Below are 18,791 nucleotides of genomic sequence, written 5' to 3'. Positions count from 1 at the left end.
TTTTGTTTACTTTGCTCTGAGGTGAATACCGAGCATATACCCGGTACCTGCATCTGTCTTTTTTAAGACTGAAATTGTACTTTTGTAATCTCAGCATCATGCATTGCAGTCTGGCTGGGGCTGAATGCATAGGCTTTCTCAAGATAGTGACTAAAGGTCGGTGGTCTGTTTCGATCTGGATAGGTCTATCATAAACATAATCATGGAACTATGAACATGCAAACACAATTGCCAAAAGCTCTTTCTCAGTCTGGGCATACTGCATCTCAGTTTGGGTAAGAGTTCTTGATGCATAAGGAACAGGTTCTTGTAGAATGACTGCACCAAGACCAAATTTTGAAGCATCACAGGAAAATGTAAGTGGTTTGTGAACATCATAGTATCTGAGAGTTGGTGGACTAGCAATTCAATATTTCAGGACTTCAAATGCTCTTTGGTGCTATTCTAACCAAGACCAGGATACATCTTTACAACTCTCTGAGTGGTGCTGAATGTTGGCTCAAGTCTGGAATGAACTTGCCTAGGTAGTTGACCATGCCAAGAAAATGCTGCAGGGCTTGAACATTGTCTGGTGCTGGCATCTCAAGAATGTCTGATTTGCATTGAAGGGTCTGGTCATAGGCCTGTACTAGTGAATAAATGATCAACATAAGTAACTTCTTGTAGTCTAAATTTGCATTTCTGTGGACTGAGCTTAAGATTCACTTCATGTGCCCTCTCCAGAACTTTTCTGAGGTTTCTGCCATGCTCTGCTTCCTCATGACCTCCTACCAGTATGTTGTCTACTATAATAGCACAAGGATACCCAGAAAAAAAATTGCTCCATTGTTCGTTGAAAGACTTAACTTGCAGAATTTATCCCAAATAGTATTCTCAAAAATCTGTACCTACCAAATGGAGTTCTAAGTAGAGTGCAATGAGGATTTGTTTTTGTCAAGCTAAATTTGCCAAAATGAACTCTTTGCATCTAAGACAGAAAAAATAGTGGCATTTGGCATCAAGGCTCTGACTTCTTCAACTGTGCACATTGGATGATAATGTCTTTTTAGCTCTTTGTTCAAATCTCATCGGTCAATACATATTCTGATGTCATTTGAGCTTTTCTTATGAGCTACCACCATAGAAGATACCCATTCAGTTGGAGTTTCAACTGGACAAATCACACATTGTTGTACCATTTTATCTAACTCGGCTTTAACTCTGTTCTGCATGGCTATTGGAACTTTACATGCTGGCCTGATAACTGAACTGACCTTTGGGTCTAACCTCATGGAGTACACAACTGGAAGTTTGCCTAGATATCTTTGAAAACATCAGCATAGGTGGAAAAAATGTACTGGGCAAAATTAGAGTAGTGGTCTTTCAAGCTAACATGATGGACTTCCTTATTATATGAAAGCAGTCCCATTTGCAAACTGTCTCTGAGCCCAAATGATGACTGGACTTGCCTCTTGACCACATAGAATAATAAGTCATACCTTCTCACAGCAGAATAACATGAAAGCACTACTGAGCCTTCAGTCTGAATTTCTTCCATTCCATAAGCAACAAGCTTTGCACACATTGCCAAATCAAGCCTTTCATTTTTACACACTCTAGCAAATGTTTCTGCTGACATACCATTGCACTTGGAACCCATATCAACTTTGAGCTCTATGGGTTTGACATTTATCTGAACAGTACAAAATACTTCATTATTTGCCCTTAAATCTACTGCATTGACTGTTTCATGAAGCACTGACACACCATCCACATAAAGAGTAGGCTGCGACTCTATGTCATGGCTTTCTAATTGCGCAAATATTTTTTAAAATGTTCCCTCTTAATAAAAGAATGTGGGCCTTTTGATTTACAAAACCTTTTGAAATTATTCCATTTATTGCATTTGTGGCACTACTGACCAAAAGTTTTTCCCTTTTAGATTCATGACTTCCTCTGCAATTACGACAGTTGGCTATAAAACTAGGTTGGGGCCCATGCTTTGAGTTTACTAACTTGCTCTTATGCTTCACCGAGACTGTGCGAACTCTGGAATTTACTGGAAAGTTCTGGGATTTACCAATGAGTGCTGCAGGGGCTACAGTTGCTGCCATGTTTTTGGGCCTTTTTCTTTTAATAATGTACTGCATACTATCAAATAACATACTGCATACTAACAACATGAGCTTTGTCACTGGGCCTTCTAGAGCTGTTCTATTTGTAAGCATATTTGTGTGATTTTTTGTGAGCTCATATATCTGACAAAATCTCAATGGCCTTTTCAAAATTAAATCACTGTCATGAAGCAAAATCTTTCTCACAGCATCATCTTTAATACCACACACAAGTCTGTCCTTTATCAACTCATTCCTTAAATAACCAAAAGTGCATGTTTCAGTTTTATTTTTCAGGTCAGTTATATATGCTGCAAAAGTTTCACCTGGCTTTTGATCCCTTGTGTAAAATAAGTGCCTTTCCATTGTAACATTTGTGTGGGGGTTACACATTTCTCTAAATTTATGTTTTAAGCACTCAGGGTCCTCCCTTGACTCAGTCAGTACAACAATATGATGGCTTCCCCCCTCCAGTATAGATAGCAGGTGCATACACAAATGAACATTCCCTGTCTATGGCTTTTGACCCAGCTAAATTAAGTAGAATAAATGCCTTTGTAAGATTATCTTTATTAGAAATTGCAGCCTGTATGAAAATGTCGTACTCTTGCTCAAACACTCTCCAGTTCTCAGCAATATTACTGTCAAACACAAGTGTACTGGGTTTTTGAAATCCATTTGCCATGCTTACAAATACACTGAAAATATGGTCCTTGTATTTATGTATGAACAAACTGTTTGTGAGCTTGCAACAGCATTCAAATGCACAATAAACTCTTCGAAATACTGTACTTTGTGAAGTATGCTGTAATGGCTGTAGTTTTGTGAAATATGCTGTGTAGTGACTGTACTTTTGTGAAATAGCTTTACTGTAACACTGTACAAATGTGAACACTTTATACACTTCTGATAACTCGGATATCTTTTCTTAATATGAAAAATACATGATTTGCAAAAATGTGGTAATTTCTCTTTATTTTATTTGTTTTAGGCAAACTGGACTTTATTTCAAACATTTTCTATAGTAATTTGAATATGTTATCAATAGTATACAAATCAGTTTATGCAAAATTAATTTAGAATATTCTGTATGCCTCATTTCATATAATGCAAAAAGAAATAGTGCTGAGCAAGTTTTAATACCTGAAATTCATTTCTGACCTGTTTTACGAAGTATGCACATTTAGGAATGATTTACTCTTTTATATTCCACCAGCCCCAAGCAAGTGTCTTGAGTCGTTTTAGCCATGCCACCTCCAACTTCATGCCCTTTAGGCAACCCGCTTCTGACACCATGTCGCTCTTTCGTCTCTAACACATATGACAAGAAGGCTGGGGTTTTCGTTTTGCTTTAGTACATAGAAACACATCAGGATGGATAGCAGCATCATAAAATATGAATGAACTAGATAACAGACAGACCATACATACATACATGCTTACAGGCACCATCTCCTTTAACACCATTATACCTGAATGAATGTAGCGATGGAGCTACATAGGAAAAGTAAGGTTTGTACCCAGAAAAACAAACCTTTTCTGTGTGCAGCATTTAATGTACAGTATTAAATATTCTTATAGAGTCTAGCAAAATGGCTTTACCCCTCTTGAAATTAATTATGTTGGACAGTATGCTGGCATTCCTTGCAAAGATATACATCTTCCTATTAAATAGTTTAGCTAAAAGCACTTTGGTTCTGCAAGCAGAGATTGTGCCTTTCCTACCTGATTGCCATTTATGACAAAGATGTTGTTTGTGTTAGATCAGCATCTGCCTTTATACTTTGAGTTTACTAACACTTTCAAGCAGTGCACAAATCACTATTGTCTTATTGGTGGAAAAGTCACTGTGAGCCAAGAAAAAAGATTGAACATTCTCAAGTCTTATGTCATTGGGGATCACTGTAAAAAGTGAAATGGCATCTAATGTTACAAACATCAAATCATTATTTAAAGCAGTCTGTCTTGACCATTGATGCAAATTATTTGAAAAGTGTTTAGTGTCTTTCAACACAGTACCAACAGGGTCGAAAACAGGTCATAGTTGTTTCTCCACATAAATGGATAAGGGCTCAGTGAGCCAGCCATGACCTGAACAATGGGACACATTGGTGGATTCCTGGCATTATTTTGTACCTTAGGTGACCCATATATGACTAGAATGATCAGGTGATTGACCGTAAAATAACGAAATAACTCCATATTAATGAGGTTAGTCATGGGCAAATCAACTATATAAAATGTCATCCTATTAATCAAACTAGTCACTTGAAATTTCTGTAGACGCATATATGCGTTCTTGTCAATCAACACATCTATCATTTTTGCATAATAAAAGTCTCTGTCCATAACCACTTATCCATCATCTTTACCTACTGGGTGTATCTCTAAATGACATGCTTCACAAAGTTCACTAAGAGCTGTTTGTTCATTTTGATTAAGAATAAAAAACATGACTGTTCCTGCCTTTCATTGAGAGTTTGCCTTATGTCGTCTTCACAGAGATTAACAAAAGCCTCAAGCAAAGGACACAAATTAGGAGTAAAAGTGTTAGAGTTTTTAAAGTTATTTTTAAAGTTATTATTAAGAGTTCTCACTCTTTGGAAACATTAATTCAAGTATGGTATTTCTGGTAAACATTCTCATCTGTAAGGGCATCAGTGATATTTGTACATGTAGCTGGTACAAACAATAGACTTTTACTTAAATATTGAAAATCAATTCACCTGATTCTGACTCCTTGTTGCAACACCCGATTGACTTGCTTCTCTCAGCAGCCCTTTTCTTGTTCTGCTTTAGGATCGCCCCCTCCTGGGTTCCTTGTCTATTGGTAGTTGTTCCACCAACAGCAATGGATTAAAAAAAAAGGTGGCTATTAGAAGTAGATGGCTGACTATTCACATAGCTGACTGTGCTCACATCCTCATTAGTTGCTAAGGCTTTTATTTGATCTGTTGCAGCTACTTTATCTGTCAGTGCCTGACAATATTTACTGTATGTTTAAGATTTGCTGCCCAAACAGAGCAGTGAGTACAGGGTGAGCTGTATATGAAATGTGCTGTTGCAAGTCACACATAGCTCACTTCTGATTAATGAGTAATGTACGTAGCAGGACGTCCACTTCCAAGCCTTGGGGCTTGCTTTGTCTACACACTATTACCTCAATGTGGCACCATCTCTGTTAACACCATTAGACCTGATAGAACATACTGATGGAGCTACCCAGGAAAACAAACATTTTCTGTGAGCAGCATTTAATCTACAATATGAAATATTTTTATACAGTCTAGCAAAATGGCTTCATCCCACTTGAACTTAATTATGTTTTTTTGTGTACTTCTGATAATGATAGACTCTATGATATCCTCTGGGACTGATACCAGTTACACATGCAAGCCTCACAGTTAGACGTTGCCCATTCGATTCTCAGTTAGAGCGTCTTCTGTGTGGCGACATGTGTGAATGGGCATTCCTTCGTTGAACGTTGTGCTTTAGGCCCGGCAAGCCAGCACGTAAAACTCTACTGCCAATCATTAGCGGACCAGAGTTCCGCTGTGGCGACCCCTAACTGGGAAAAGCCGAAAGACACAAACAAACAATCTGAAGAAGGAGTTAAGCATGGAAATAAAGCTAGTCGTTGCCCAGTTTGAGAAAGCTGCCACTCCTGTACAAGGGTGTAATAAAGGTTTCACTCTATTGTGAAGAAACCACTTTTTCCCTAACACATTAGTATTTAATGGAAGTGTGACAAAGAACTACAACTTTTGCTTCCCATTTTATTTTTTTTTTGTTTATTTTTTTCTTTAATTTCTTTCATAAAGCACTGATCCAAGTATGCCTTTTACAGGCCTGACAAGATTTTATTATTACAAGGTAATCGACACAGATTTGAACTGTTTATAAATTAAGGAAAACATTTAGCACTGCATATGAAATCAAGATATGATAAATTATGTTTTTTTTTTCAGTTTCTTTACAGAGATATCCTTTAAGCCTAGTTTCCTTCAAGTGTCAGAAGTGACTAGGTTTATCATAGCAATTCAAACTGGCTTGTGCTTGCAATAGTTTCTTGTATTAATTAATCAGCCATCAAATAGAATACAAGTACATAGACTCCCCCATTCCACTTCTTAACTATTGTGAAATAATTACAAGCTCAGGTGTAAGAACCAATGACTACACATCGATAGTTAATTCTAGAGGATTTCACATAGATAACTTGGCTTGTATATATTTTATACCGCTAATAAAAGTAACTAAAATGCTATTGACATATTACTAATTGGTGAGCAAGCACTGAATGTAGTCTTCCCACAAGTAAAGCAAAAAAAACAAAAAACAAAAAAAAACAGTGGAGCATTGTTTTTCTACTGTGTCAAATTCTGCTAGAGGAACAGCAATAACCGAAGATGTCCTTACATATGGTTCATTTACCTTTGTGTATAATAAAATACAATGATAAACTTGTGATGGCAGCATTACATTCTAATTAGGTGTTATTGCTTAGAACAATAGTAGCACGGAGGTGCAGTGGTTAGTGCTGCTACCTCATAGACCTTGCTTCTCCAGTTTGTTTTTTGACTATGGTTCCTTTGGTATAGAATCTGCATGTCCTCTCTCTACCTATGTGGATTTTTATGGGTATTTTTGTTCTCTTTCACATCCCAAAGACTTTTGTGGGTGAATAGGGGATGTTCTAGACTTGCTGTAAATGTGTGGGCTGTGGGAGTGGGCTTGGGAGTGTATGTGCATGTTACATGAAGAGCTGGTGCACCATTTAAGATGAGTTTCCTTGCTTTGCATCCATTTATTGCTAGGGTAGGCTGTAGTTCCTCTATGACCATACTCTAAATTAAATGGATAATCATGCTATGGGTGAATTGGTGATCATCTAAAATGGCTGCAGATATGTGTTCTGAAGACTAGCTATCAGCTTAAATCCTCATATTTATCATTTTTATGCAATCTACCATCAACAGCTTGTATCCAACATACAGCTTACTCTGACACTGTAGGATATATAGACAGTATCAAAAGTAATATAACTAGCAGCAGTGATGGGAGTAATGTGTTACAAAAGTAATGCGTTACTGTAATATATTAAATTTTTTGGCAACTGGTAATATTAGGCATTACTTTTCAATATAGTAACGCAGTAATATTAATAAGTTACTTTTTTACTAACTAGTAATGCAAATGTGCATTAGTTTTTGCATTACTTTTGCTTAATTAAGTAGGAAGCAGTGGTGCAGTTGGAGGGGGGGGGGGTGAGCAGCAGTCCGAGTGGTTTTCTCATGCATTCACATCATGTCTGTGCCTTGTCACACAGACTGCTGACGTCCACATCCTCCCATTGACATTTAGTGTCAAACGTTACTTTGCCCACACGTGCCAGGAGCTGAGTGAATTGAGAGAGTGGATATATTATAAATTACAGCAGATTATTCAGATCAGATGCAACAAGTAAGTAAAACAATTTTTGTTTACTGGGATGCGGGCAATACAGTATCTAGTGCTGCAATCATGTTCAACTGCTAAGAGCAGAAAACTTCTCCCCCTTCCCATGCTGCGTGAAGTAGAAAAAAAATTGCAAAAAAAGGCCCTAAGCATCCCTTACACAACTTTTTACATTTGGAGTGAGCCAGCTCTAGTGGCACTGTCTTATGTCAACAGTTTGTTTTTACTTTTTTTCCCTTTCACAGACGTGTGCATAAGTGCATTTGTATGTTTGTGCGTGTGCTAACTAGTTAATCCCATACAAGTGTCCCTTTTCAGGGCCGAACAGGGAATACTATCTGTTGATGTTGTTGGGAATCACAGCACAGGTAAAGGGTGGCTGAGGGAATCTGAGTTTTTAAAGTAATTTTCTACCCAGCTGGGCACAATTTGTAACCAGTAACTGACAACAACATTTTAAAGCAAACAATTCTTCACTCACACACTTAATACACTCTCTGATACTGTCGGTTCTATGCAAGTGATGAATATTGACAAATCATTTCTTTACAATCCACCTTATGGCTGTACTATTTTAAGTGCATGATTTAGTCGAAACCTGCTATATGGGGTACTGTTCTCTGTTCCCACTTTTTACAACAGAAATGTATATACTGCGTGCTACATTCACTCAGTATGCAACTTGAGGCCAGTTCATTCATTCAGTTTCAATGAAACTATACTTATAAACTTAATAACACAATGAATCCCTGTGGCCAATAGATAACTATTAAATGGAGAAAATATACCATAATGAAGTATTGTATTAGTTAGCAGTGGTAAAGTCATACTTTATTTTAGTTAACAGGATGTATGCTTAACAAGTGTATTTGAACTTGGTGACAACAGTGAAGGCAGAATTATAAAATGCTACACTTTCCTTCCCCATTTAGATGTAAAAAAAAAAGTTATTGCAGTAGCCATGCAATTAGAGAAATTAAACTGAACATTAGATGCAAAAAAAAAATCAAATTTGGTGTACCCCTTCACTTCTGATTTTAATATTTATTTTTGTGCCCATCTACCCCAGTATCCAACATGTACTAATTTACAAAACAAAGTTCAGAGGGGGTGGTGTGTTTGGTATAGATCTATCCCTTTTTTTCTGCTGTTAAATCAAATACTAGTTACACACTGTGCAGTGATGTTGGTACAGTTTATGCCACCAAATTTGTTGTACATTCTACCTTCTTGTTCTGTGTTTTTGTGTGCCTGAGGTAGATGGATCTCTTGGCCTTCCCTAGGGGCTGTAGCTAGACAGGGAACGGAACCTTCCTTAAACAAAATGGACAAGCCAGCATTTAAAGTGCTCTGGCAGTTTTTAATTTTAAGTTTGATAGTTTTGTTCTGTCATTTTTGTTGTGCATATAAGCATTTCCATTTGGAGGGGTTATTGAGATGATCAGTAAACAGATTTTTAAATGTAATATTCTTGCATTTCAAGGCTGGGTGAATTGAAACTGCTGGTGCTGTTCGAAAAATTGCGTGGGTATATTGGTAGATTCACCTATGAGTTTTTCTAATCATACCAACCAATTGGTGAATGATAGTTATAGAAGTATAGGTTGTATAAAAAGACTTGCAAAGATTTATAATGTCTAGGAAAGCAAAATAATGAAGTCATTGTTTGTTAGTTACATTAAATCCAAACTTGAGTATGGAATAGCAATATGGAAACCCTACAGAAAACAAGCATGAGTAAACTGGAAATAGTACAGTGTGAATATACCAAGGGCATCCATGGATGTGAAAATTTAAGTTATTATGAAAGACTAAAATATCTGAACTTGTATAGTCTCTCTTTTACAGATATCTAAGAGGCGATTTTATTCAGTTATATAGGGCATTTAGAGAGAACTTCCTCTGGGAATGTTTGAGGTTATCAAAAATAAGTGAGTGTGGAGCAAGTGTTGCCAGTTTAGCGATTTGACTTATTTGGTTTGACTTATTTTCAGGTTGGGAAGAGAGGGAATTTATTTGTATCTTCCTTTTTAAAACTCTAAAACTCTAAAAATGTAAGGTATATTTCTGTGGAGGGAAAACATAAAGTGTAACAGATAAAAAGTGAGTTGTTCGTACTGTACTGTATGTCTTCAATTTTTTTTCTGGTTGCGTGAGAGTGCTGGTTGTTTGAGTTCTGGTTCAATGAGAGTTTACGGTACTTTGGAGTCTGGGGGTTTCAGAAGGTCGCAACTTACTTCTTAGTTAGTCTCACAGAGATGAACAACAATCATTTTTGTCATCTACTCCCTTTGAGCCTTAGTAAATTGCATTGCAATCTTGCTGGAGCTGAATGTAAAGGCTTTTTCAAAATACTGACTAAAGATTGATGATCACTTTCTGTTTGAACAGGTCTACCAAAAATGTAGTCATTGAACTTGGAACATGCAAAAACAACTGCTAAAAGTTCTTTTAATGTAACATCGGCAATTTAATTATTCAAGGGCAGCAGAAGCTGAATTTGTAGATGTAAAGTTCTTTGCCAGTAGCAACCTCTTCATTAGTTAAAGTTCTCTTTAATGTGGAAATATTCAGACAGTTTTTACTTCCTCAGAGATTGTGCTTATTGTTAACTGATATTGGTGGACTGTAATGACAGATGTTTGAGTGACCTTTTATGGTTGAAATTTTCTGAAATGTGTAGTTTTGTCATTATGGTTCATACATTGCTCACTGAAAGAATATTCAAAACTACAAATTTGAAACACATTCCAACAACTGGAGCTGTATTATACAAGGAATATCAGTTAATACAATCAGGAAGGTGAACTAAAGAACACATACATGTATGCATGTCCCTAAAAATGTGTGTAAGGAGCATATGGTTTGAAAAAAGCCCAAAGATAAACATAATCCTCCACAGGCTAGATGACTTTTCTTTGAATGTGAGTTTTAATGCCGTTTCAATGAATGTGACTTTCAAGGGCAGAGAAGTATATATATGAGACATATTCATGTGCATTAAGCATGTATTCCTTAAACACAAGTAATGTGTGAATAAATCAGAATATGACAATTGATAAACTATACTTATGTAACTCAAAAGTAACTAGTTACTTTAGTTAGTAACTAGTAATAGTAATATATTACTTTTTTAGAAAAGTAATAAGTAATAATAATATATTACTTTCACTTAAAAGTAACTAGTAATAGTAACTTATTACTTTTATAAGTAACTAGCACAACGCTGACTAGCAGACAGATTTGCTTAAGGCAGCAAGACTAACCTAGCTCATCTGGTAATATGCTGCTCCTAGGTGATTCCTTGTTTAAACACAACAATGCCCCACTCACCAGGTTGAGTAAAGACAGGGTAACAGTTACTTGCCTTTCAAGTATCAGGATATATAATGTCACTAAAGCCCTGAAATTCCTTCATTCCAGGTACACATACAAGCTGATCATTGTTTACATAGGAGCGAATGATTAAAGGTGCTGCTCCTTGGATTGTATAAAGAGGGACATGATGGATCTCTCTCTCTGAATATGCACCTGGAAAGGGAGTGAAACTAGTACTAAGCAGAATCCTACTGCCATCACCAAGAATGATATGCAATGCAAGTAAATGATAATTGACTTTAACTATTGGCTTAACTACAGGTGTCATTCTGGGTGGATCTATCTATCTATACACACACACACACACACACACGCACACACGCACACACACACACACACACACACACACACACACACACACACACACACATATATATATATATATATATATATCTAGGCCGTTTGCTCGATTGAGCAAACGACCATAATCCAAATGGCTGGGCATATTTAAGTGAAAGTGCTTTTCACCGAAGAAGCACTTTCACGTAAGTATGACTGTTGCCGAGGCTGTACTACGGTGCGGGTAAGGGAAATTTTCCTTTTCCCCACTGTAGTGCGGTCTCGGAGGGAGAATATTAAATTAGGGGGTGTGGGGGGCACAGCCTCCCACATGGGGGGTGCAGGGGGGGCAAAGCCCCTCTGCTAAAATGTAAATGTAGTGTTTTTTTTTTTTTGTCACACGCTTTAATGAAAGCTCTTTTTTAGTAAAAGTGCTTTTGTTAAAGTGTGTTAGGGTTTTATGGATTCGGACGTTTGCTCAGTCGAGCAAAAGTCCTAGATTCATATATATATATATATATATATATATATATATATATATATATATATATATATATATATATATATATAGATATTAGCCCAAGATGAGTGGGTTGAAAACCTAAACTGCTTTTCTAGGGATAGTCTGCATCTCTGTCGTTATATCTTCCTGACACTGGCCAAGACTTTTTTTATCCATAGTTCCATAATTTGGCAATGTAAGTCTCTTTAAAGTACCCACATAGTGAACTAAAATCAAAATCCAATAAATGTAGCACTGCTAGAAGCCTAACCAAAAAGTAATATTCATTACAGACATTTCTTACCATTGACAATTTGATATTGGCATAGTTACTGAAATGTGATTTCAGAACAGAGAAAGCATTCCAATAGTGCAGGCTTTTAATGCATACTACTCTTTCAGACTCAATACCAAATCAGACACAGTTAATGGGTTCATACCTGTGTTTTACCTCCAGACTTGAAATGCAGATCAATGACCTATAACTTTTCCACATTCTTCTTACAATAAACAAAACCCACTGCGCCATCTATGATGCCAGCAGGCCATGAGGCATTTCTTAACAGAAAAACTTAACTGGGAATCCTATACTACCCTCAAAAGTGTGTGTGTGTGTGTGTGTGTGTGTGTGTGTGTGTGTGTGTGTGTGTGTGTGTGTGTGTGTGTGTGTGTGTGTGTGTGTGTGTGTGTGTGTGTGTGTATGTATGTGTGTGTGTGCAGAAATTTCTGGATTTCCTTAATGCTAACTCCTTGGACCAGCTAGTCCACATCCCAATGAGGGTTCTAAAACATTACACCTGGTTTACACAAATATAGACCCCTGATTCTCAGAGGCTACAGTTAGAATATCACTGGTTAAATATGACCATCATACAGTAGCATTTACTTTAGATGTGAAACCTGATTTACTTTGACACCCCTCCATCTTCAGAGACTATTCTAAAGCAAATGTACTCTAACTGATAAACTGATGAAATCCAGACACTCTCTTCACCGAGATGACCCTGCCTTACAAGCTGTGATTTTCTCAAATTATACACCCACCTCCAAGATAATACTGAGGTTTCAGTCTCCATATGAGAGAAATATGTCAAATTTAACAATAAATCTGAATTAAACCATAAAAACAAACTTAACACACAGTCTGCTAGGAAGGAACTCAAAATCATCAGCAAATAACTTAGAAACAAAATCAAACTCTCAGAGAGCAATTACAAATTTTGAATCACCACCCATGCTAAGAATAACCACAAACCTTTCTTCACTGATACTCTGAGCTAATACAAAATGACATCACAGTCTCATCCACTGAAAACATTGTCAACATAATAGAAGATAAGTTGAGAATGAATATTACTGCAATATCTCCCAAGATTGCACACAGTATATTAGTATGCCTAAGCCACCTCCACAAGTCATCTCCAAGCAAGTCCTAAGCAGTCTTTCCAAGGCTAGGAACACTAGCTCAATGGGCCCTGATAATGTGCCAGGTCGTCTTCTTGTCAGTACCAAACACTGCCTGGTTGACTCATTATTCCATCTGTTTAATCACAGCCTCCCCAATGGATTCATGCCAGATATGTGGAAAACTGCTATAGCCATCCTTTACAATGGAGGACCTATGACTGACCTGGGCAATTACAGACCTGCCAGTCTCACTAGACTTATCTGTAAGACAATGGAGAGTAAGAATATAGATAGTCTTCAAAACCTGGACTTGAAACAATGTAGCTTGGTTAAAGGTAGATCCTGTCCTTGTATCTGCTAGACTTTGTTGAGCAAGTCACTAAGGTATTGGAGTCAGATATATCAGTTCAAACAACTTACCTGAAAGTGGCCAAAGCCTTTGATAACACTCTACAGTCAGCATAATTGTTAAGCTAATTCAGTTAAATGTAAATCCATATGCTATACACTAGATAGCAAACTGGCTCACTGGCAGAACTCAGTCTCTTAGTATTGCAGGCATGTTGTCAATTAAAAGAGTGGTTACTGGCACTGCCCACCAATAACTGGTCCTAGGACTAGGTCTTTGGCTGATGATATTTGCCAATGACTGCAAACTTACAGCTGTCATATATATCCCAGATAATCTACATATTTTCCAAGAGACCCTAACTTAGATTTAAAAGTGGTGATTGAATCCCAGACAAAAACTAAATGCCAGAAAATACAGTATTGTGTCCTTTGGCAAATACGGGCACCCCTGCTCTTATAACATAGGTGACACTTCCCTAAAAATTGACTCACACATTAGGAGCTTGAGTACTTTCAATGACAATGAGCTCTCCTTTGACCATCATGTGACAACTGTTGTTAAGAAGTCCTTTTATATAGCTAGACTAATCATCAAGGGTATATCAGGGATTTATCTTCCTGATCTATAGAAATAATCTTCCTCCTTTACTTTTCTTGTTTTTGGGAGTGTAATGAGTTGAAAGATTTAAAAAAAATGTTCCAGATAGTACTCTGTAGAAATGATGGAGGAGCAAATTGGTGTAACTAAGGAAATAATTCTTTTGAACTGGGATACAATATCTGAATGGCTTAGACAGTTTATTGATATTAGCTGCCAAAAAATATTGGAAAATGGATCAAAATCTAAACCAACTATAACTGAGGTACTAAATAACTGGAGGTGTGATGTTTAAAAAGGGGAATGCATTACATAGAAATAAATGCATATTATGTTGAGGATGAGGAAGAAGAGGGTGACTGAGTTTATGTTATGTTATGTTGCAGTGAAAACTAATTTTTAAAATCAAAGAAAACATATATGTATAATGCATAAAAAAGAAAGAAAAATATTTTGTTTTACCTTCTATTAATGTATGTGTGCATATGTCTTAAGTGATAATGTAATAAAGGTGTTTAAAAAATATAATGCCTGCTTTGCTACTTACTTGGCTAGGCATATGACCCAGCGTATGAAATGTCAACTTTTCCTTACCAAAATATCAATGGCATGTCTTCTTTGAGGTACCATATCTGTCCTAAAATGCTCTCACTCTTTTATTATTTCATGCTGTCTGTTGACTGGAGATCTCTAGCTTGCCTATAGAGCTTTGAAAATCTAGACCTTTTTCACCTCCTACACATCCACATAACTAACATCACCCTAAACACCTGCTCAAGAGACCCAAATGTCCACCAAATTCTAAATAGAACCAGTTTGCAGTATAGATATCTTTCACAGCAAATACCTCTTTTGTAGAATAGACTCCCTTTAGAAGTAAAGCAGAGTAGCTCCATGACCCGTTTTAAGCATAACCTTGGATTACTGGATGGGCAGTACAAAGTATACCCTCACTGTGAGCCCTCTAGACCTTATGGAAAGGGAAAATAGTGGAGTAAAAAGAATACAAATATGGCCGGTGTCATAATAGAAAAAATAATGAAAACTTGTTGTTATACACATAGGCAACATGATTGACAACACCCAAGAAATTTCCAATTTTGAAATGAAAGCACCAAGCCTTATATCACACTATACCTTCATATGCAGTATAATTTATACATTGAGTCCCATGTATTGCTCTCATGTTATATCTTTACATACAACATAATTTGATATATCCCGTGTGAATAAATACACCTTACATAAATGGCTTCTGTGTGAAAAGTTACCATACCTTCAAGAGATCTGCACTGTCAACTCCTAACGGTTATGCATCAAAAAGAATACTTAGGTATCACTGATAAGATGTGTAGTAGCTCACTGTGGCAAAAGTGTTACACTTGAGTAAATCATCCCTGGAAGATATATAAGGGGGTACATGCAAAAGGGTGCATTATACTCAATTATTGGTGTGATGAAGGCTGAGAACAATGGGACCATAATGCCCTTTAATGTGGATGTCCTGCACATACTCAGGAGTTGTGCTACATGCAAGGGATTAGTCACCACTGTGGGTACATGCTGGTGGAAGTTCTGCATATTATCTGCCTGAGTACACTTGGTCTGCTCATAGGTGCATATTGTCTATATTGTAATTAACTTGTGTATTTGCTTTCATAAAAGAAATAATCCCCCATGATTTTTGTTCATCTACTGCATCTTCATGGCACTGGCAACAATCATTTGTGTGTGTTAATACTGTCTGCCTTATACCAATACAAATCTTGGATTCAACAATTTTCTGCAATTTGCAGTCCTCAACAAAGCCCGTTAGACAAAGGATTTGTAAGTTAGTCTTGAATTCTGAGACTTAAACAGTGAATAGGAAAGGGCCTAGTACAGAATCCTGAGGTATGGTCCTGGTCACTCGACTTCTAGTGGTGACGTCACACACTTCAACATAATGTGTCATGTATGTGATCCATTTGTCTATACACTTAGTGACATAGGTGTTTATGCCCACCTGAGGCAGTTTCCATGTAATGCCTGACTGTGGATTTGTGTCAAATGCCTTGGCTAGGTCAAGTTATACAGGATGATAGTGTTTTCCTCATACATGTCCTTGATGACCTTCTTGAAGACATCAGACAGATGTAACAGACATGATGTAGCCTTAACAAATCAAATATTGGTTTGGTACAAAGTTGGGAGAATACCTGTTTCCTTTTTGGTAAGGTCAAAGATGACTCGTTGGTCTGCCTCATAGATGAACAGAGTCAGGAGTATGAGTCTATAACTCCATGCATCAGTTGATGGTCCCCTCAATCAGATGGCTGAATGTTGCTGTACACCCTTCTACAAGAACATAGACTGTCTGGAGGCTCTGTTGAAGTAGCGCTCCAACTGTGTCTACTAGGTCAGGTTTTAAGTTATGTAATAGACAACCTGGGATGTTGTCAGGGCCTATTGATTCCATGTTTTTAGCCTTAGAGAGTGCACAGATGAGCTGCTCTCCTGAGAAGATAAACTGAGTAGTGTTTGCATGTATACTTTGGCTGTTGGCCAGTGGCAACAGGATAGTGAAATGTTAGACAAACTGTCAGCTAGCAGATTGCCTGTATTCCCCAGTTGAGTATGGCTGGTGGCATTCACAAACAGCTCTGTGCTTAGTTGTGTATTTCCCTTAACATTTCACATTTTTTGAAATAAATGATTTGTGAAAACACCTCCAAATACAACCTTGGTCCTGCATCATATACCACACACTGGTACTGTTCACACAGTCATACAACTGTACCAATGTTGTGTAATTACATCAAATGCACAACATATGCCCATATGTTTTTCATGGGGAAGCTGTGTTTGAGTGGCCTGATGCCATATTAGGACACATTACAAATCAGTTGTTTATGTGTCATGCAGAACATTTCCTGACACAAATGCCAATAGTCATACAGTGTTACTGCTGACCCCCTCAATAATCCTTGGGAATAGCAACACAACTGCATATGCAATGAATTCCATAAGGTTGCAAATGAATCAACACATGTGGTATTTTTGTGCATATTGCAGCATAACAACATATTGATGAAACAAGACTTATGTATCCATGTAATCAGTATGAATTTATATTGAGGTCAGTCACAGAGCTTTTAATGATGTTAGTAGACACATGCACACCTGCACCATTATGCAAGTGTGCAAATTTCACTGTGATGGCTGAATGAGAACTGTGCAGAATATTGATCTGCTTCACTGCAACACATCTTGATATGCCAGCAATATACATAAAAGTTTATCATGTCAATAGTTCTCAGGAGGCATATTACTACAGCTGTTATAGAAGAAGCATGTAATGAAGTGGCAGCAGCACCCATCAGTATAAATTATCTCACATCATAGATTGTAATATCCTCTTGTAGGCATACTGTCCATCCACACCTCAACATAACACATGTCAATGACAGCAACATTGATATCTCAAATGTTCATAGGGTCATAGGATATCGTTAAGCTATCAGACAGCATCACATAAAATCATAGCCATCATTATACCATTTAAAACAAACCCCCTATATCTATATGATGGAAGATAGTAAGTCTATGAGTGTATGCATGTATTTGTTGGATTGCATTACATACTCCCACTGTCCATATGGCACATGTGCACTACAACTTTACAGAATTAGCATTCAGACATGTAGTGGTCTGGAGATGGCTTGCAAAGGCTCATGGAAGAACTCTGCTTCATGATGTGTGTATGCATATTTGACAGGAGGACATCCTCCACACCTCTGTAGGAAGGATGCATGTGGCCAGAGGAAAAAAGTGGATGGTGGATGCATGAGGCTACATTATAGGTTCCCCTAAGTGGTAGTGAAATGAAAAGCAATTCAAAAGATGATACAATGACCATAATGTACCACAAACAACAGACACAGCAGTGGAGTGGGTCTGATTTGAACATTACACCTGTGTAGGTATGGAAGATGAATGCCATGCAATGTAACACTAGCACCACCATGTGTCTGACTTTAACATGTTGCACTTTATGGTGTATGATAACATCATTATATGTTGAGAAGCGCATGCTAGGCGGAGTGTCTGACATGGCAGTGGAGTCACATATCTGTGTAAAATTGTCTCAAAAGTAATATTAATATACAAGCAAACTCATGTTGCTTACTGTCAGATTAGAAACCCTATATATCTAGGTAAAGAAGCTTGAGAACACAGTAGTGAATGTTACTGCCACAGCACAAGTTTGTCTTGAACACTGTCAGAGTGCGTGTTATACAGTATGACATCATCAGTGTACGTTACAAGAAGATGTTCTGAGGCATGTCTGACATAGCTGTGGACTCACTTGCCATTCTAAAGTTGTCACCATACTGATTGTTGAATACACACACAAACCAACTGACTGCAGTGAGACTAGAGCCCCTACCTATCTACACAGCACAGACTTAACACAAGTGCCACAGCACAAGACTGCTTTTCATGCTGTCAGACAACATTTTATATAGCTGATGACATCTGGAGTGTCTGGTGAGAAGAAGATGGTAGTAGGAGTGCCTCACATGCTGTTCTAAAGGAGTGTCTTACATGCTGTTCTAAAATGGTCTCTTGAATCTCAGCCAAGTGAACAGAAACGCAAATTAGTTGACCACAGTGAGAGTGGAACCCCTACCTAACTATCGACAGGGCACAGTGCTTAAGACAAGTGCCACAGCACAAGTCTGGC

Source organism: Protopterus annectens, chromosome 5.part0 (assembly GCF_019279795.1).
Source record: "Protopterus annectens isolate FY-2018-M chromosome 5.part0, PAN1.0, whole genome shotgun sequence".
In the NCBI taxonomy this organism is placed as follows: domain Eukaryota; kingdom Metazoa; phylum Chordata; order Ceratodontiformes; family Protopteridae; genus Protopterus; species Protopterus annectens.
This window is presented reverse-complemented; position numbering follows the sequence as displayed.